We start from the raw sequence: 21,965 nt of genomic DNA, 5'->3' as shown, positions 1-21,965 counted from the left end.
ATCCTGAGTGTTGTGATTTGGTGTTCTGAGGAGTGGGCTGTGTAGTGGCCTCCAGAGCTTTGGTTTGGCTCCGAGTTCGAGGACCTGCTATGTATCTCTGGTATGGGTCAGTCAGGTTCGTGTGTGCGTTCTTCTGCTTGGGTGATGGCACTTTTGCTTGACTTGTTCTGTCTTCTGTGTGGGAGAGTTTTTGTTCTGGGTGTGGATGAGTCTTGCTGGGGCTGGTGGCATTTGGGGTTGTTTGTTGGTTTTTTAAATCCTTGTTTGCTGAAATTCGTTTCTCTATCAATGCTGGTTTCCAAATGGCATGTAGGCGGGAGGTGTCGTCTCGCTTGTTCATACTGTCTGGGTGTTTTTCTATTTCAATGGCTTCTCTGATTATTCTGCTATTGAGATGTTCTATTTTGGCGATTGTTTTTGTACCTTCAAAATTGATGTTGTGTCCCGTAGTGTTTATGTGTTGTACTAGTGAAGATGTGTGATCTTTCTTCTGTACTGAGTTCTTATGTTCTTCTACACGTACCTCTATTCTTCTGTTAGTCTGTCCGATGTATGTTGCTGGACAGGAGGCGCATGGGATTTGGTATATGCCCTGGTTTTCCAGTTCTATTTTGTCTTTGGGATTTCTCAGGATGGTTGATATCTTTCTGTCAGTGTTAAATGCGGTTTTGATGTTATGTTTGCGTAGTACTTTACTGATTTTGTCGGTTGTTCCTTTTATGTAGGGCAAGATGGCTCGTCCGTTGTTCTGTTCTTCTTCTTGGATGTTTTTCTGTTTCGGAGTCCCCTGCTGAATCATATTGGTGATTTTGTTTTTTTGGAACTTATTTGCTGTCAATATGTCTGTCAGGGTGTGTAGTTCTGTTTGTATATGTGTTTCATCTGCAAGGCGTCTGGTTCTTGTTATTAGTGTTTTGGCTACTGAATTTATTTGTGCTGGGTGATGATGTGATTGCGCATTGAGGTAACGGTTGGTGTGTGTTTTCTTTCGGTAGACTGTGTGTCCTAGGGTGCCGTTTTGTTTTTTGTATATAAGTACATCCAGGAAAGGTAACTGGTTGTTTGTTTCAATCTCCATGGTGAATTTTATTTTGGGATGTAGGCTGTTCAGGTGTGTTAGGAAGTTTTCTAGCTCCTTTCTTCCGTGGGGCCAGATCACGAAGGTGTCATCCACATATCTGAGCCACAGTTTTGGTTTGTTTGTAGTCTTTTCCAGAGCGTTAGTTTCAAATTCTTCCATGAAAAGGTTGGCGATAACTGGTGATAGAGGGGATCCCATTGGTGCGCCTTCTATTTGTTTGTATCTCTGGCCTCTGTGTATGAAGTATGTGTTTGATAAGCAGTGTTCTGCTAGTTCTATAATATGGTTTGGTGGTTGGTATTTGCTTCTTATTGTTGATAGAGCTTCTTGGACTGGCACCTGGGTGAATAGTGATACCACATCGAAGCTGACTAGCAAGTCTTTTTGGTCTATCTGTAGATTTTTCACTAATTCTATAAAGTGGTATGAGTTTTGGACATATGAAGCTGCCATTTCTGCTTGAGGTTGTAATTGTTTTGCTAGGTATTTAGCTAAGTTTTGTAGTGGTGAGCCTATAGAACTTACTATGGGTCTTAGTGGGATTCCATCTTTGTGTATTTTGGGGAGGCCATATAGTTTTGGGCATCTGGATGACTTCTCCCTAGGAATGATTGTTTGTTGGGTTTCTTGGCTTATAGAAGTTGATTTTATCTTTTTCTTGGTGGTCTTTTCTAGATAGGTTGTGGGATCTGTATATATAGGTTTGTATGTAGTTTCTTTGAGTAAGTTGGACAGTTTCTCTTCATAGTCTGATGTGTCCATTACCACTGTAGCATTGCCTTTATCTGCTGGTAGTATGATTATGCTGTTGTCTTTTCTTAGGTTTTGCAATGCTACTTGTTCTTCTTTTGTTAGGTTGCTTTTGGGTGGTTTGCTTGTGCATAGGATGTGGGTGACTTCATGTCTGACTTGGTCTGCTTCATCTGCATTGAGTTTAGTTAAGCTGGTTTCAACTCCACATATGATGGTTTCTGTGGGAATTTTCTTTGGTGCAACAGCGAAGTTGAAACCTTTTGCTAGGACGTTTGTTTCTGCTGTTGTTAGTCTTCTGTGGGAGATGTTATGCACTACTTGTTGTAGATGTTGTTGTGATGTGGTTGTTTGGTTGTTGTAGTTCTCTAATTGTTTGAGTTTCTTTGAATGTCTGTTGTTTTTATAGATGGTCTCTGTTTCTGCTCTCCAAACCGCCAGTTGTTTCACTTTGTCCCATAGTATCGGGTGAATAATGTTGCTGAGTTTGAGATGTAATGATAGTAGGTCCTTGTTTGTTTGGTCTAATTGAAATCTTTTATTGTGGAGTTCATTTCTTAGTAATGCCATTTCTGTTCTTCTTAGAATGCGTTTGGTTGAAGTGGTATTGATGTGGAATTTCAATTTGAAACAATTTGGTCTTATATTTTGGTCTCGACATTGGCATAGGAAAGGAATGTCACTTAGTATTCTTGCTCTTCGTACTTCTGACTTTTCGTAAGTCCTGGTTAGTTGGTAGATGTCCTCCCCGTAGAGGTATGATATTTGTTTTCGTAGATTCTCGCGGGTGTCTGTATGTGTAGATCTAGAGTCTCGGGTTTCTTCCCGCGTTCCTTTCATCTTCAGAAAGTTGTGGCGACGTTTCGACACAGATTCTGTCTGTGGTCCCTTTTAAGTATGAGAGGAAGGCTTTGCCATTTTCTTGTTCTCTGTCTTGGGTTTTTGTGGGTGTCTCTCTTCGGATTAAGTTGGTAATCGTGTTTCTTTGGAATCCATTGGCTGTTAGTACATTAGTGAGAGTGTGTAGTTCAGTTTTTAGGTGTTGTTCGTCAGCTAGGTGTTTTGTTCTGGAGATGAGTGTCTTGGCTACGGAGTTGATCTGTGCTGGGTGGTGGTGTGAGAGTGCGTTCAGATAGCGGTTTCTGTGTGTTTTTTTATGGTAGATAGTGTGTCCTAGGGAGCCGTTGGATTTCTTGTAGACTAAGACATCAAGGAAGGGAAGTTGATTGTTAGCTTCTGTTTCCAGGTAGGGCTTTCCCATTTTTCCATTTTGGTGCCCCATTGACATTGATCTCTCAACACATTTTGAAAGCAACAATGCATCTTGAAAGGACTAAACAAACTTGGATATAAATGTTGTTACTCAATACTTTTACATATTCGGTGCACTATACAGAATATTAAGAAGCAAAATGTTTTGTTTGTGGGACCACCTTTAGGCTAAGGAAATGTACAATATAGAGATAAGACTCTAAAAAAAAGACTTCCAAGTATCCTCACACTATTCCAAATACACAGTTCTCATTTATAAATATATGTTTTAATTTGCATAATGAGGAAAAGCATATGAAAAACGTCTTATGTATCCACAAAGCGATTTACTTTTCAGATGAAAAGATGGATAAAATAACTTTTCTATTCTATGTAATTTTTAAATCATTATTATAAACATTTTCTGTATTTAAATATAGTTCTCAGCAGTAATACTGATGAGCTGGATGCATTCTGCTACTCTTTAACCTCCTGATAATCAAATAACAAACAGTCTTAGGATTGTTGATGCTGATTTATCATTTCTGCTGAACAAACCTTCTCAGTAACAATTGGTTTTATATCCTTGGAATTACTGAATTGAACTTATATACAGCCTCTTTTTATTTATTTTAAACTGACAGCAAGAATAAGGTTCTTTCTTTATGTTTGAAAGGACATTTGCTACACGAGAATCAAGCTTCTCATTTATAACAGGACACCTGGCATTCTTTCAGGAAGTATAACTCACTCAGGCCAATTGGAAAATATGTTTTCTGTTCCATACAATGTAATTAGGGACATGGAAATGGTAATGATGTAATCTGTTTAGTGTTTAATGTTCTAATAAATAAAATTATTTTCCTTTTAAACTCTGTAACCTTTATAAAACATAGGAAAATTTTTAAAAAACTAAAGTGGGCTGGGAAAGAAAGTTAACTGTTATATTGTCCAATCCAGGCTGGAAAAGAAAGAAGAAAGAAAAAGAAACAAAAGGAAAAAAAGAAAGGAAGAAAAAAGGAAAGAAAGAAAGAAAGAAAGAAAGAAAGAAAGAAAGAAAGAAAGAAAGAAAATATTCATGTAATTTGAATTTTGTTTCTAAGTAAATATAATTTACTTATAGACGGATGTGAATCCCTCCTCTTGAGGTGGGGTCCTGGTGGTCAGTTGGGCCTGCTGCTTGCATACCTCTCTCCAAGCTGCGTAGCAATGGCTCTACCCAGGCTACTTGACACCCTCTCGGGATTGGCGGTTGAATTTCCCAGACTTATGGTTCTGGGAGATTTTAATCTACCTTCCCTGAGCGGTGCGTCGGAGGTGGCCCGAGAGTTCATGGCTTCCATGATGGCCATGGACCTGACCCAAATTATTCAGGACCTGACTCACGAGGGGGGAAACTTGCCTAATCTTATTTTTATCTCTGGGCAGTGGCTTAATGGTCTGGTGGGGGGGTTATTCCAACATCTCAACCCCTTTCATGGACAGACCATTATCTCCTGCGGTTGGGCCTCCGTCACGTCACCCCCCACTGTCGGGAGGCGGAACCGACCAGATGGTTCCACCCCAGGCGCCTGATGGACCCAGATAGGTTCCAGACGGTGCTTGGATTGATTCCTACCTCCCTCTCCCACAGCCCGGTCAAGTCCTTAGTTAATGCCTGGCAACAGGCTGCTTTGGAGGCTCTCGACCGCGTTGTGCCTTTGCGGCCTCTGACCCGGCGCAGATCCCAGCTCGCTCCTTGGTTCTCCAAGGAACTGCGGGATATGAAACACTGGAGAAGGGGCCAAGAGAGCATTTAGAGAACCAGTCGGTCCGAGTCTGACCGAACACAGTTAAGATCCTTTTCTAGATCTTATCTTGTGGCAATGGAGGTGGCAAAGCGTGCTTACTTCACCACCCTCATTGCATCCGCAGATAACCGCCCGGCCGCCCTGTTTAGGGTGGCCCACTCCCTTTTAAATCAAGGGACAGGAGAGGACCCCTTACGAGGACGGGCCGAGGAATTTAGTAAATATCTGGTGGACAAAATTGCTCAGATTCGGGCTGGTCTGGACTCTGACTGGGCAGTATCTGATGAGAGGAAAACGATGAGTTTGGCCGAGAACATTTGGGAAGAGTTTGATCCTGTGACTCCGGATGAAGTGGACAGGATCATAGGGAAATTAAGTGCCACCACGTGTTTGTTAGACCCGTGTCCCTCCTGGCTGGTCTATGCGTCTCGGGAGGTTACATGAGGCTGGCTCCTAGCAGTTATCAATGCCTCACTGAGTGGAGGGTACTTCCCTGCTGCCTTGAAAGAGGCGGTGGTAAGGCCCCTCCTTAAGAAACCTGCATTGGATCCAGCTATTTTAAATAACTTTCATCCTGTCTCCAACCTTCACTTTCTTGAGAAGGTCGTTGAGAGCGTGGTGACATGGCAGCTCCCTTTGGTTCTGGAGGAAACTGAGTATTTTGATCTGTACCAATCGGGTTTCAGGCCTGGGTATAGCACGGAGACAGCATTGGTCGCGCTGGTGAATGATGTCTGGCGGGCCCGAGATAGGGGTTATTCCTCTGTCCTGGTCCTATTAGATCTCTCAGCAGCTTTTGATACCATCGACCACAGTATCTTGCTGCGTCGTCTTGAGGGGTTGGGAGTGGGAGGCACCGTTCTGCGGTGGTTCTCCTCTTACCTCTCAGGCCATTCGCAGATGGTGTTGGCAGGGGGGCAGAGGTCAACCCCTAGGCCCCTTAGTTGTGGAGTGCCTCAGGGGTCAGTACTCTCGCCTCTCCTGTTCAACATCTATATGAAGCCGCTGGGAGAGATCATCTATGGCTTCGGGGTGAGGTATCATTAATATGCTGATGATACCCAGCTATTCATCTCCACCCTGAACCAACCCAGTGATGCCCTCGATGTGATGTCCCGTTGCCTCGAAGTGGTACAGATTTGGATGGGAAAGAACAGGCTCTGGCTCAACCCGGCCAAGACTGAGTGCCTTTACGTACCGGCATCTCGTTTAGTCCAAGAGGTTCCATCTTTGGTTATAGGAGGAGAGATCTTACCTCCCATTGATAGAGCACGCAATCTAGGCATCCTCCTGGATTCACGACTCAGTTTTGAAGATCATATTGGAGTCGTGGCTAGGGGGGCATTTGCCCAGATTCACCTGGTACGCCAGTTGCGCCCCTTTCTGGACCGAGATACCCTACGTACAGTCACCCACGCACTTGTTACCTCCCGTATAGATTACTGCAATGCTCTCTACATGGGGCTGCCCTTGAAGACCACCCGGAGGCTTCACCTGGTGCAGAGTGCGGCTGCACGGGTAGTGATGGGAGTACCTCGATACTCCCATATTACACCCCTCCTGCTTGAGCTGCATTGGTTACCGGTTGCCCTCTGGGTGAGATTTAAGGTGCTGGTACTTACCTTTAAAGCCCTACATGGCTTAGGCCCAGGATACTTGCAGGACCATCTGCTGCTGGGAACGAATTCCCATCGCCCAATACGCTCACACAGAGAAGGCCTCCTCAGGGTACCATTGGCTAGACAATGTTGGCTGGCGACCCCCAGGGAGAGAGCCTTCTCTGTGGGAGCGCCAGCCCTATGGAACCAGCTCCCCCCTGAGCTTCGGATGGCCCCAGATCTCCAGTCCTTTCGCCGCGGCCTCAAAACACTCCTTTTTCACCTGGCTGACCTGGACTAACAGGGATCTTAATTATGTTTTTAATTTTTTAACTCTAATTTTTAATTTATTTTAATTTTAATTTATTGTACAGGGGCCTTTAATTTTAATTTTATCTTAACTTCTGTATTTATTGTATGTTATTGTTGTTAGCTGCCCTGAGTCCTTCGGGAGATAGGGAGGCATATAAGTCCCAATAATAAATAAATAAATAAATAAATAAATAAATTGGATTGTCTTAATATGATTATTGAAAAGAAATCAGAAATTTGCTGACAAGTTGCTCACATGTTAATAAGTACCAGATTGCCACTTAAATTTCCTAAATGAAGATGTATTAAATATAAAGGAAATCTAGTTTGATTGTTTCTACATTTGAAATATAGAGAAACTGAAGGATACAATTTGGCTTATAGGAACAGAAGCAGCAGAAACAGGAAATCTTAAAAGCATATACACTACACCTGTCAAATGCCCAAGTGAATGAACCTGCAATTACTGAATACAGCATCTGGTTAAAATAAGTGGGAAAGCAAATAAAAGCAATATGAGCCCACACCCAAACAAGGAAAAACATTAATGATGCTTCCAAAAGAAAACTGCATACCTTTTCAGGCATACAATAGTAGTGATTTCATAGGCCAACAACAGATGTCCCCACATCTGGTGGGAAATAAATGCTGGCAAATATGATCATTTCATGAAAATCTTACTGATAACTTTCATGTTTGGCAAGTGAGGAAAAATATAAAGTGATCAGCTATACCTGAATTGATAAAAAAAACAATTTGGAAGACTTACTTGAGAAAACGGAAATAGCAAAAAAAAAAAAAAAACCTAGGAAGAAATTGAATTGTGCAATTCTTAAGGAAAGCCAACGCTGAGCATAGTCAAACAAATATTTTGGACTTGAACCCACATATTAATAAATTCAGAGCAATGACAAGTAGGATTCCATTGCAGGATGTACTAAAAAGAGAAGTTCATAAGGATGTGAGTTCCTAAAAAATATTAAAAGATGAACATTGCAAATAAATCAATGTAAAAATAGAAGATTGCAAATATAAACCAACAAGAATACACAAAAACCTCAGCAAACATCTAAAAACAACAAAAAGGGACACATAGATTAAGTAGAATAAGGGAAGGTCAGCAAAGCAGATTGCACACAGGTGCTCAGGACTATAGGAAGGTTTTCAAGAAACCAAAAACTCAGTTTGATGAAACATGCTAAGAAAAACATGCCATCAGGGTTGGGAGTTATTTGGCTTGTTAGTAGCTTCAGGAGTGGGATAGACATTCAGACCTATTCAATGCCTGCCTGCTGTTACAGAGCTGAGCTGTCTACAGAGAAAATGGATTGGACTTTTTTTTCATCCTTTTGACAGATGGATTTACTAATCAAGTGTTGATATATTTACTGGAACACACATTGTACGGAATTTCCAATATACAGCTGCAGTGATCAGCAGCCTATGGTGCTACAGAAGAGAGGTGGCAGTGGATGCAGGATCAGATGAGGGATTGTGCTGGAATCCTTAACATGTTCTAGATTTGTTTATTTTCCCCAGGATATACCTACAAGTCCCTCACTAAACTGAACATGATGCTTGCACTTATTGGTCAGATTATTTGCTCTTTCCAAAGTCCTTTATCTGGGAATAACAGGTACTGTACTGTAAATGATTTTGCCATGGGAGTAGATAACAAATGTTTGGTCAACATTAGTGGGGTTAGGCAGCTTCTAAATTTCACATACAGTATTATTATAGTTGATTTCATGGTCAGGCAGATGTTTAGAAGGAATTTGGCATTTTTCTCTATTTCCAATGACCTGGGATAGGCAGATGTTGTTTAATAATAATGGTATCATTGCTTATTTAACAAAAACATCTGTCCATTCCAGATCTTATTAATGTCTTCTGCTATCTCTTGTCATTGACCTTGCTATGTGAAGCTGATGGGAACTGAAGATTAAGTTTCTTGGAGCAAGCTGTCCCCAGGTTGTCTACTCTGATTCTTTTACGACCATTATATGGAAATGCCATGAAATGCCCTTAAGTAAGAAACTTAAAAACTCAAATGGATGGTGAATGTACAGCAAATAGTAAGAAAGATAAAGAGTGAAAGGCCAGCAGTTAGTTATCTATGGAAGAACCAGTAAGTAATCTTTTAGCTTCAACTTTTACTTTTTCTACTACTGGGAGTCAAGGTGGGTGAAGAGCAGTAAAACAAAAATTGATTTGTAATTTATTACTTCAGAATTTTTATTTTGGCTTCTTATAGAAAATTATTAATGTGAATAATGGTCTGATTACTTCTAGTCTACCAACATTAGTAGTGATTATAAAATAAAGTATAAATTGCCCAGTAGTTATAAGCAAAGATCTTTATGATTTTTTTAAAAAAACTAATTGCTATACATACGTTCCACAAATGCTTCTATTTTTTTATTTAGAATATTACACTGCAAACCAAAAGATTGAAATCTTAGATGTAGAAGTCCAACACAATGCTGGGATATGATGCATTTCAGAGTATTTGGGTACGTTAGTCAGTTCCTGCTCCTGTAGACTAGTAGCAGAGGTCTGTTCCTATTGATTATATTTAATTTAATTTACAATGTACTTCACCAGAAATATGTAGTGTAGCTGTTGTAGCTATAAAGCTGTGTTGTAGCTATGAAGCATTTGACAGGCAACTGAAACATTTTAATCATATCTCAAGATTATAAGAAATCTGAAATGTTTTACAAATGTTAAAAATTTGGCTTTGCTTACTCCCAAAAGATGGTTAGTTTCAGAATTTTTAATAAAGTAACAAAACATGGCCAAAGGAACACAGCATATCTGAGCAATGATGACAGAAATCCTAGGCAGTAGTTCTTGAAGCCAGGTAAAAATTTTTAGAACTGGCCAACAGAAAACATTACTGTGGGAGAAAGGAATCAACAGTGCAAAGGTTTCCAGAATATTATATTGTTCTAGCCTTGTGTAAATATCCCAAATCTAAAGCAGAACGTTTACATAAAAGATGCCAAGTCAGTCTCTCAGTATATACTCTACTTTCAATTATTTTCAGAATATGTTTTTGTGCTTAATGACATTGTGGATTAATCCAAATACACAGTGTACTTGTGAAATTTACTATTATTTATTTCCATAATAAAATAGATAGTCTTTTGAAGTCTATAATGGAAAAAGCTATTATTAAACATATATTTTAATTTCAAAGATTACAAAAAATAATAATAAAAGGACAATTAATTTATGTTTTAATACAAACTCTTTGCAATCTAAATAATGCTTCTTCTTCATTTCAGAGAATAAGAGCGGAAATTCCTGGTAGAGTCAGAGAAATTTATACTATGCATGTTAGAATTTTTTAATATGGTTATTTTAAAAACCTGATGTAAGAAAGAATAAGTTTCTGGAAGCAGTTAGTTGTGGGGATGTATTTCAATAACCTGTATCAAAGTAGATTTTGCTATGATATATCACAATCCAAAATCATACAATTTTTATTTATAACTATTATGAAAGTTTCCAAGAAATCCCATGGAAGCCAAACAATCATGTGTTGGCAGAATGAATGCATACCAAAACTTTATTATGGGGAGAAAATGCTTATTTATTTGTGAGTTTTTTTAGCTAAGACTTCATAAGTTTCTGAACAAGGAAGCCTGTTGTGACTTTCCATATGGCACATATTTGGAGTTAAGTCACAATATTATTTATTTGAATAAGTCCTGCTTGCAATCAAGGATAACACTTTTGTTAAAGGTTGGAAACTTTTTAGCCAGGAAAAAAAATATATGAAAGAGTGTGGACATGTTTTGGTGTACAAAATCATGCATAATATGGACAGTGTTTCTTTCAAATATTAGAACTAGGACAATCCAATAAAGCTGTTAGAAAAAAAATAGACAAAAGGAATCACTTATTCACATAAATAGGAACCTAACAACACAAGACATGGAGTTGGCTAACAATCTGACTTAATTTAGATAAATTCAGGAAGAACAGGTCAGTCAAGGGCTATTGATCTTGAGGACAGTCATACCTTCAGCCTGGGAACAGACGTGGACTGTGTATGGAAACTGGAAAAAAGGGAAAAAATATAGGCATACTGGGGAAGCTGATATGAGTACTTGGCCTTACATAATCTTTCTAAAGTTCCTAACAATCTGGGTCCTCAATGGATCACCAGGCAGGAACAAATTTCACTAATATGTGCTTTCAATCTCATTTTGTTCATAAATATTCCTTTAAAATCTGAAGACTGGTGCATTCTGCCATTCTCTTATATGCAATAATATTCAATCCTCAATGTGTAATTGAATTAACATTCTTATAGGAATCCAGTAACAATTATGCTGCTTGGATGCAATATTCTGAAATCTCTGTTAGTTCACAGAAGTGAAATTGATTAACGAGGCATTTGTGCATAAGCGCATAAAATAGCAATGAAGATGTTCCATTCTATTTCTTCAATGTGATATTAAATGCATCCAAAATCCTTTGCTGAAAGTTTATATAATGTAAGTTATTTGTGTTGTGCATGCACATAATGTGTGTATGTATATACATACATTTTAAATTATAATCAGGATATTGTTTGTGTGTATGCCCACACCCAAGCACACACACTTAGATAGTATGTTCAACATGTCCTAATTCCTGCATTTTTATTGTATAGGCTCTGTCCCAAAGTATGTATTGTAATAAAATTCAATGATCCCAATTTTTCATTCTGATGATGATGATGATGGTATTCTTTCCTGCCATAATCTCTACTTCCTTCCAAGTAAATACAGCAACAGGTGCCCTTTTCCTTCTCCAGATTCCCCTCCCTGACTACTCAGTGTGGAGTAGTTTTCATTTATATATGAAGAAGAAACTCAGTAGATGATAAGGGAACAATACTTTGTGGAGATGCCATCCACAAGGCCCCATAAAGCAAACTGAGTTCAGGATTTGTGTGGCATTTGTAAAGGTAGAGAGGTATAGTCAAGACTTTTTGTTTATAAAGACATTTTTCTCTATTTTTCCAAGCCTGTTTATCCAAGCCTTTTTCTATTTATCCTCGGGAGCTTAGTGTTGCACTATGCATCATGCCTAAATGAAAACAAAGTGAAACTAAGTTCCTCATATTATGTAGAAGGCCATGTGAGAAAGGAAACAATATATCTTTAGCAGTTTCGCCATGACACATATTTTAAATCTGGGACTAGCATTCATTACTGGCAGAATCAACTATGTTTGTAGAGGGAGACACTCCCCTATTGCCAAACATTGCTTAACTAGGTACTGATATTTTTCTCCCTGTTAGATTTATCTCTTGAGACACAATATTGATGTGAATGGGAGGGAAAATAGTAAGTAAAATTTTACTTGCAGCACAGAGCACTAAGAACCATGATTTGACTAACCCTGTCTAGAAATATATATTTTAAGTAAAAGTGCTCAGATGTTCAATCAGATACGCTGTTGCTGTTCATATGCTTGACTGTTTGAGTTTAACCCCTTTCCTGTTACAGAACTGAATTTGCAGATAACATCTAGGTTACTTATAGTACAGATCAATGTGGTAAGGACAGAACATCTACAATATGTGCTCATATGTGACTTCCTGGAAGAAAAAGATAAAAAAAACCCTATTACATGATTATATTTTTTATTTTATTTTTTATTTATTTTAATTCCATTTATATCCCGCCGTTCTCCGAAGACTCAGGGTGGCTTACAAGCTTAGCAGTAGCCTTCATTCTATGTATATGCCTGCTTATTAGGGCTTTCACACACCCCCAAGCGGCATTATTACAAAGTCAGCTTATTGCCCCCAACAATCTGGGTCCTCATTTTACCTACCTCAGAAGGATGGAAGGCTGAGTCAACCTTGAGCCTGGTGGGACTCGAACCTGCACTAATTGCAGGCAGCTGGTGTTACTTAAGGAGGCATTAGCCCACTGCTCCACCAAGGCTCTTTAATATGTAATATTAAAGCCCAAATATTAAAATATCTGTAGTTTTTTATTGCATGAATTCATCTCATGTGAGCAGTATTCTGCATATTTCCAAATAATTGAAAATTATCAATATATCTGCAGTTATAAACAAACACATTTTAGTGTTGGAAAAGTGGTTGAAATAAAAAATCCTGAGAAAAATAAATTAGCACCCTGGCAATTAACATATACGTTAAGTGATATATGTTACCATGTGTTAATTGGCTAGTTGTATGTTTTTCTCTGGATCAGTAAAAGATTAAGTGCAAGCATATAGGATGTCTACAAAATATTCTGTTCCCAGGAAAGAATTCAGAAAGCATTTTTATAGGCCATGTACTATAGCCTGGCTAGTTTCTATCTTTAGTTTAAAATATAGTTAACAGTCATAAATTGGTTCTTTGTCAAAAAAAAGTATTTGAATCTTTCTCTTCTTCAAACATTTATTCAATGATAGAAGCAGAGATAGAAATGCATATGTTAATCCTTTTCTCAGAAGTAAGTGATTAAGTTTCTTAGTATCAGAAGTTTGATACTAACGTAATATAATGTAGACATGTACTAGCCTATTTCTTCTTGGACTGGGACCTTCTTGGCCTGAGACCTGCCAAGAATTATTACATGACTACAATGAAATTCTGGATTTCATTCTTAGCTTCCCATTCTCTTAAACAGACTATTAATATATACAAAGAAACTAATTTTATTTAATTCATTCAGTTTAGGCACTGCCTAACTTTAGACTATCTCTAGGCAATTCACAATAAAATCAGATTAGCTAAAATATACAACATGAATAGAATTATAAATAATAAATTGATAACAAGATAGCAAATTCAGTCAACAACACTCCCACATGCAAATATATTCAACATAGAGTCTAACTAGCCTAACCAAAGCTGAGAGAACAGACAGGTCTTTAGGACTGTTCAGGATGGGAGTAAGGCACATCTCAGGGGGAAATCATTTCACAGGGCAAGAATTGTGACATAGATAGAATGCTTCCTGGGTTCTGATGGATGACATTGTTTACTCGAGGAAACCCAAAGCCTGCCAAGCTATCCACTCACGCTAGTTGGGCAGACACTAAATAACGAAATAAGCAGTTCTTATGCCATGAGATGTGTAGTAGTAGTATTATAAAGTACATTAAAGTTCCTAAGAATAATAATAGTAAAAATAAACATGAAAAGTTTGTAATTTCCATTTATTTAATAGCAAACTGTTTCATTATACCTCTATAACATTTTATATGAAGTCATTTGGGTGAGGGTTGCATTGGTCAGCCCCCACTGTGAATACTGTGTCAGAGAAATTGGAACAGGTTCACAGAAGGACAAAAGGATAATATAGCAAGGGAAGTTTATAGAGGGACAGAACGAATAGGACATGTTTAACTTTAAGAAAACTTAAAGAGTATCTGAAAAAGTGTCCAATCAAGTAATTAAGTTACAGACATCCAGTTGAATATTTGGAAAAATGTCTTAATTACAAAGAGATTTAATAATGGAACCAACACCAAGTGGTAAGTTTTCCTTCACTGGATATCATCAAAGTCACAACTTCCATTTGTCAATGCTGATTTAATTTGCATTTCTGCCCTGAGCAAGGGGTTGGATTGAGTGACATAAATGAGTCCTCCCAAATCTATGACTCTGGGCAGATATAAGTTCTTCATATTCACTACCTGCTCACAAAGCAAAACAAAAACGTCTCAGTTGACCAGCAATTCAAAACTGGAAACATGTCTACATACATAGAGGCAGCTACTACAAAGGACAGCAACCAGAACCATTCTCTACCTCTAATTGGCTTCTAATGAAATTCATACATCTTCTCAATCATAATGTCCACAATGTATCCAATAGTCTGCAGATATTAACCCTTCCAAAAAATTGAAGAACTTGACTTCTGAAAAATAGAAATGCATGTGTAAATCAGCTTGCTTAGATTCCCTGTCATACTGCTGTCTAAACCCATTATGGAGAACCAGTTTGATGCAGCTGGCCTAAAAACTAGGATATTTTGAGTCCTAGTCCTGCCTTAACAATGAAAGCCAGTTGGGTGACTGGACCAATCACTCACCCCCAGCTCAACCCACCTCATGGTTCTTGTTGTGGGGAAAATAGGAGAAGGAATATTATATATGATTTCTGCCTTGAGTTACTTATAAAGTGGGATAGAAATCTAAAAAAAAATGCTTTCTCAAAACCTGGCTACACAGTGTTTGCATACAGTGGATATGTACTGTCAGATATATGCCAAAGCCTTTGAAAACCACATTTATTTAATTTTCATGCAAAAAATGGCAAGCTAAAAATAAATACTATCAATTTTCTGGGGCTCGTTACCCTATTTCAATAATGTAATCATGGGAGGGAGGGAGGGAGGGAGGGAGGGAGGGAGGGAGGGAGGAAGGAAGGAAGGAAGGAAGGAAGGAAGGAAGGAAGGAAGGAAGGAAGGAAGGAAGGTATCACCTATCTTATGGCTAAATATGAAATATAGCCAGTTACCAATTAACAAAGGTTAGCAATGGTTGCTGCAAGTTTTTTTTTTATATTAGAAAATGTGACTATAGGAACAGAACGGTTTGGGCATATTCTGCAATATTTTGTTTAAGTTTGCCATTCTGATATATTTGGATCCTTTGTGCATTAGAGACAAAGTATATTTAATGACACCCTAGACCAGGGGTAGGCAACCTTGGCTCTTTTATGACTTGTGGACTTCAACTCCCAGAATTCCTGAGCCAGCCATGCTGAGGGGAAAGGGAGAGTTTCCAAGCTGAGCCATGCTGGCTCAGGAATTCTGGGAGTTGAAGTCCACGAGTCATAAAAGAGCCAAGGTTGCCTACCCCTGCTCTAGACTTTTAGTTCCGTCAATGAGGGGAGTTGTTAGGAATTTCCATATGGTGGCTGAAAGACTACTAATGGCACTTCAACCTTTAAAGTCTGCCACATTATGTGTAAATTAAGTGCAAATTAATTTGAAAAAAATTAAAAACTGCAAAAAAGGAATTTATATACTAATGAAAAAGACACCATTATATTAAAGGATACCACTGCCCTAAAATACACTGCCCTAAACACACATCCAAGACCTTAGTATTGTAATAAAAGCTGTTATTATAAATGCAAGTTTGAGGATCTTAAAATTTTAATAAAGATTATGTTGACCTTTTGCAATCATAACCTAGATTTATATTTACAATTTGGAAGTATAGAAACCTCTTTCCAACTACTTTTGTAAATGGAATAGCTGTCCAATATCTATAGTTCTTTTAGTTAAAGAAAGAGAAACAGTGTCTTGAAATGACTACACAGTTCAGTGAGAATTTCATCAACATTACTGAATCCTAACCCTCAATATGTCATTGTGTACTCTGCAAGGGAATAACTTTTATATTAAATCAAAGTAATGAAACAGTTACATCATCAACTCAATCTCTCTCTCTGTGTGTGTATGTATATATATATTTGTGTGTGTCTGTGTGTTATGTGTGTGTGTATGTGTATACACACATAGGAATATATAGGAAATATTTATACACGTATATTATTTATAAGTATGTATGTATATGTGTAAAATGGAATTATGCATTATCATGAATGTTCCTGATGTTTAGCTTGGATTCCTAAAGCACCTCAATATAGAAATTTATAACAAATCTGTATTTTTATAATGACTGTAACCTTATAAGTTAAGTTATGTATATTTCCTGCCAGGTGGAAATGTGAGCATTAAATTTTGCTTAGTAAGAAATTCTTATTTTTATTGTCTGAAAAATAAAGTTAATGCCCAAGGGATAAAGAAATGCCAGATAACAAGAAGTCTGAAGATGATTTTATATTGCAAAGCCAGTGCAAAGGTCAGTATTAATAAAACTATGTCTACTGAAAATTAATAGATATGCACTGGATATGCACTGACCCTTTGAATATTCCTAAATGAGGTGCTTGTTTGGTTTTTCTTTTTCTTACATTTTAATTTAGATGCTACTCTTTAAATTTTTGTAAAAATGAAGATACATAGATGAATTCATTCTGCAAAGATTTAAAAATGAAATTAAGTACATTTTACTGTTACTTAAAATGCTCATATTAAAATATCCAAAAGTGCAAAATGTCAGAACTGATGCTGAAGATTATTTCTCACTATGTTAACTCTTGCCATTTTCAGAGGGCAATGATTTAAGGCGAAAAAAATAGCTTCTCCATTCTGTTGTGAATTCACTAAAAGTGAGGTTCACCATTTTAAAATAAAATAAATGTGAGCTGACTCAAATGAATAATCTGATGACTGGACAATTTGTTATAGAGAAACACATGCTTCAGTATAATATTCTGTAATTACCTATGTTTAATAAGGAGTCAATGAAATCTATGAAATATATTCCTAAGTATTCATAGAATTTCAGTCGATAAGTAGGGCATAAAATCCATTGGCTTCCATTGCCCCTACTTTGGGGTAATTATTCTTAAGTTTCTGTTGAATTTGTAAGTGAAGGCTACACACTGTTAATGTTGGTGTTAATTATACTTTTATGCTTTGAATAGATGGAGGAATTCTTGAAAACAATGCAATAAATCTAAACTAATTTTTAAATCACTTTTTTGAATAAAGTAACCCACGGGTATATATCTAATATTAGTATGCTGTGAAATTTGCTTTCTTTGCTTTTGACATTCAAATGAAATAAATAATATATGCTTTAGTGATTTAAGGTTAGGGTATCATCACCATTAAATTTTTTCCCCTTTCCTAGGACTTGACAAGATTCTTGGAGAGTAAACATGATAGCTCATGTCATACCCTTATCATGTTTTTTACAAAAATTTTCTTATTTTGCAACCTTAACAGATTGCAAACATTCTTTCACAGACAAATGTCTGGATTTCTCATGAATATGAGACCACTGGGAATTGCTTAAATCAGAACTGATGGACTGATCCTAAATAAAACCTTGTGTTATATTTAGTGTTTTTTCTTTTATACTTCAATAGTAATACACACATTTACTCAAAAGTAAATTCTATTGAATTGAGTCATGTAATTCCCTGCAACAAAACTGGAAAATCTTTAAAGCTAGATTATTGAAAGATAACATTTAAATGAAGTCAATTTAAGTTATTAAACTCATATAATCACTAAGTCATTAAGTGGGTTGATGTTTGAATTCTCAAGGCTACATTTAGTTTTAAGGTTAAAACAAGGACTATAGCCGATAAGGATACCCACACAAAGTAATATGGCAACACAGATGTTTCTTCTAACTTAAACAAGTTTAAAGAATGAATAATATGAAATGCAAGTGCTCGGGGGTTTTTAAGTGCAAAAATTCTATAGTTAAGAAAGGACAATTAATGTGAAATCTGATAACTATGGTGATGATTTCAGTAATTAAAGTAGTTGCATATCTAGTTCAAGTTACAAATAATAATAAAACAGCAAGCCTAGATATGAATCAAAGTTTTATATAGGATGCTGAGAATTAAAGTGGCTAATTTTTCAGTGCAATTTTTACTTGGATGGATTTCAGGGTAAGAGTGATTCTGAGCTACCTCTCAGAGTTCCCCTCTTTTGTTCAAATCCATAAATACTCCCTCAACATCAAAGGGTTTTGTATCACAGAGAATGGGCCCAACAGTGCTTCTCCTAGTACTTTATAATTTGACCATTCAAAGTTATTGGATAGCTTTATTGAGAATTTCTGAATACTGTAGATAAAAAACTGGGCAGGCTAAGAAAAATAGAGGCCTTCTGTTTATACAAACTATCATTTAGAAAATTATTTTAAAATGTTATTGGAGGATCTGTTTTTCCCATTTCATGTTCCCCAACCGTGAACAAATCACAACAGAGTTTTTCACTGATAATAAGGGGTGGGCTGGAAGGTTATTTCCAGCACTGACAAGCAACTGAATATAGTTTGCGTAGTCCTAGTTTCATCTTGTGGCATTAATAACATTATTGTTGGAGAAGGAAATGGCAACCCACTCCAGTATCTTTGCCATGAAAACCCTATAGGTAAAGGTAAAGATTCCCCCACACATGCGTGCTAGTTGTTTCCGACTCTAGGGGCCAGTGGTCATCTCCGTTTCAAAGCCGAAGAGCCAGCGCTTGTCCGAGGACATCTCCGTGGCCATGTGGCTGGCATGACTAGACGCCAAAGGCACACAGAACGCTGTTACCTTCCCACCGGAGTGGTCCCTATTTTTCTACTTGCATTTTTACGTGCTTTCGAACTGCTAGGTTGGCAGAAGCTGGGACGAGTAACAGGCGCTCACTCTGTTACGCGGTACTCGGGATTTGACCTGCCAAACTGCTGACCTTCTGATCGACAAGCTCAGCATCCTAACCCACTGAGCCACCGCGTCCCTGCAATACTGGGATACAATCCCCAAAATGACAGAAAGATCTCAGTTCGAATCCAGCGCAAACCATTCAATATCACAGTAGTCCAAGTCTATGCCCCAACCACCAGTGCTGAAGAGGATGAAATTGACCAGTTCTATGAAGCCCTACAGAACCTTATAGGACTAACACCAAAAATGATGTCCTTATCATCATGGGGGATTGAAATGCTAAAGTAGGAAACCAAAAGATAACTGGAATAACAGGCAAGTTTGGCCTTGGAGTACAAAATGAAGCATGGCACAAACTGATAGAATTTTGTCAAGAGAATACAATGATCATAACCAGGGCTTTTTTTCTCATAGAATGCTCAGAACGGCATTCTGGAACCTTTTTTTTTTCAAAAAAAAACACCAACCCAGCTCCCTTATTGGTTTTCCTAAGCCTATTGAAGGGCTAGCAATCTTGGCTCTTTTTATGACTTGTAGACTTCAACTCCCAGAAATCCTGAGCCAGCCATGCTGAGGGGAAAGGGAGAGGTTTCCAAGATGAGCCATGCTGACTCAGGAATTCTGGGAGTTGAAGACCACGAGTCATAAAAGAGCCTGCACTAGAGGAGGACATTAAAATTATTTACAGGATTACTTCTTTAGGAACTAAACTTTTAGAATCTAAAACAGCTAATTCAGGAAAGCCAACAGGAAAGAACCTCACATTTTTCATCTGCTTCTGTCTTTTGGAAGGTAAAATTAGATAACAAAATAATCTATTTCTTATCTTAACATCTCTGCAATGAAATCAAAGTTAACAGGAAAGAAATGAGAAACATTTTTTCTCAATGTAATATGTCTAATTTAGCTGATTCTAGAAAAAATAGTATCTTTTGTACACTCTTGAAAACTATTTTGAATCTAAACAATTTTTAAGAATGAAATATTCTTAATTTGTACTTCACTTTTACTGTTTGGACTGTTGTGTGTTTTGAAAAATAGATTATTTAGAATCTAGTTATGTTGCACTTCAGTCTTTAAATAATTAACCTAGTATATACATAACAATATATGATGTTTTCCCTGGTGAGCTTAACATCAATAACAACATTTATTAAAAAGGCTAAAATAATTTCTGGGGGTATTATCTGTATAGTAAAATTTTGGACAAGGAGTGATCATGTTACATATGTGCATAAGCGTAGTCAGTAGCATATGCCTTTTTAATCAAATGTGCAAAGAAACAAAAATAAGTCCAAAATATCTGTATTACATCCAGAAATGCCAACTTTGCAACCAATATTTCTCATCCATAACTTTGGCACCCTAAGGATACCTGCATACATGCAAATGTTTCTCTGGGATCAGTAACGCAACAGGGATTGCTTTTTCCTTCCAGTAACATATACCTAAAACCAGTTTATTGCATTTGGCAATTGTACTAAAAAAATCTCATTCATTTAATTTGAAATCAAGTGAAAAATTGGTTAGTAGTTCTAACTGTCAGGAAATTTCTCCTTAGTTCTAGGTTGCTTCTCTCCTTGACTAGTTTCCATCCATTGCTTCTTGTCCTGCTTTCAGGTGCTTTGGAGAATAGCTTGACTCCCCCTTCTTTGTGGCAACCCCTGACATATTGGAACACTGCTATCATGTCACCCCTCACCCTTCTCTTCATTAAGTTACACATACCCAATTCCAGCAACCGTTCCCTATATGTTTTAGCCTCCAGTCCCCTAATCATCTTTGTTGCTCTTCTCTGTACTCTTTCTAGAGTCTCGACATCTTTTTTACATCCTGGTGACCAAAACTGGATGCAATATTCCAGGTGTGGCCTTACCAAGGCATTGTAAAGTGGTATTAGTACTTCACGTGATCTTGATTCTATCCCTCTGTTAATGGAGCCTAGCACAGTGTTGGCTTTTTTGGCAGCTGCAGCACACTGCTGGCTCATATTTAAGTGATTGTCCACTAGGACTCCGAGATCTCTCTCACAGTTACTACTACTGAGCAAGGTACCACCTATACTATACCTGTGTATTTGATTTTTCCTGCCTAAATGTAGAACCTTACTTTTTTCACAATTGAATTACATTTTGTTAGATAGTGCCCTGTGTTCGAGTCTGTCCAGATCCTCCTGTATCTTAAGCCTATCTTCTGGAGTATTGGCTATTCCTGCCAGCTTGGTGTTGTCAGCAAATTTAATGAGTTCCCCATCTATCCCCTCATCCAAATCGTTGATGAAGATGTTGGAGAGCTGCACAGACCTCTTCTAGATTTTCCTCTTGCCTTTCCGAGTTAACTCCTTGGTCTGTCATTGAGCAAGAATTGACTTTGTAGGGAAGCATATTATCATTTGATGCATATGTTCCACCTTTATTTACCAATTATATAATATTTGTATGCAATCCACATGGCGAGGTTTGGGGAAACTTACAATAGAAAAAAATATATTTTTAAAATCATAAGATTAAAACATCACCTGGCCTGCACCGCCTCCACTGCCCACATTGCGCAGCCCCGCCATATAGAGTGGGCTCTGCTGCTCCCACAGCACCAGCCGTGCTGGCTCTGGACCCAGGGAGGGGAGCCTGCCACCAACACCCTTCGCACCTGTGACTGCAGCAGCACCGCCCCCCCACCTCGCCGCCTGCTGCGCCCGCCAAGATGAGAGTTCCGGCACCTTTTTTTTTTTTAGAAAAAAAGCACTGGTCATAACAAACACTCTTTTCCAACAACCCAAGAGACAGCTCTACACATGGACATCACCAGACGGTCAACACAGAAATCAGATTGACTATGTGCTCTGCAGCCAAAGATGGAGAAGCTCTATACAGTCAGTAAAAACAAGACCAGGAGCTGACTGT

This window comes from Vipera ursinii (genome assembly GCF_947247035.1).
Source record: "Vipera ursinii genome assembly, chromosome: 7".
NCBI classification, from domain to species: domain Eukaryota; kingdom Metazoa; phylum Chordata; class Lepidosauria; order Squamata; family Viperidae; genus Vipera; species Vipera ursinii.
Note: the sequence above shows the minus strand (reverse complement) of the source record.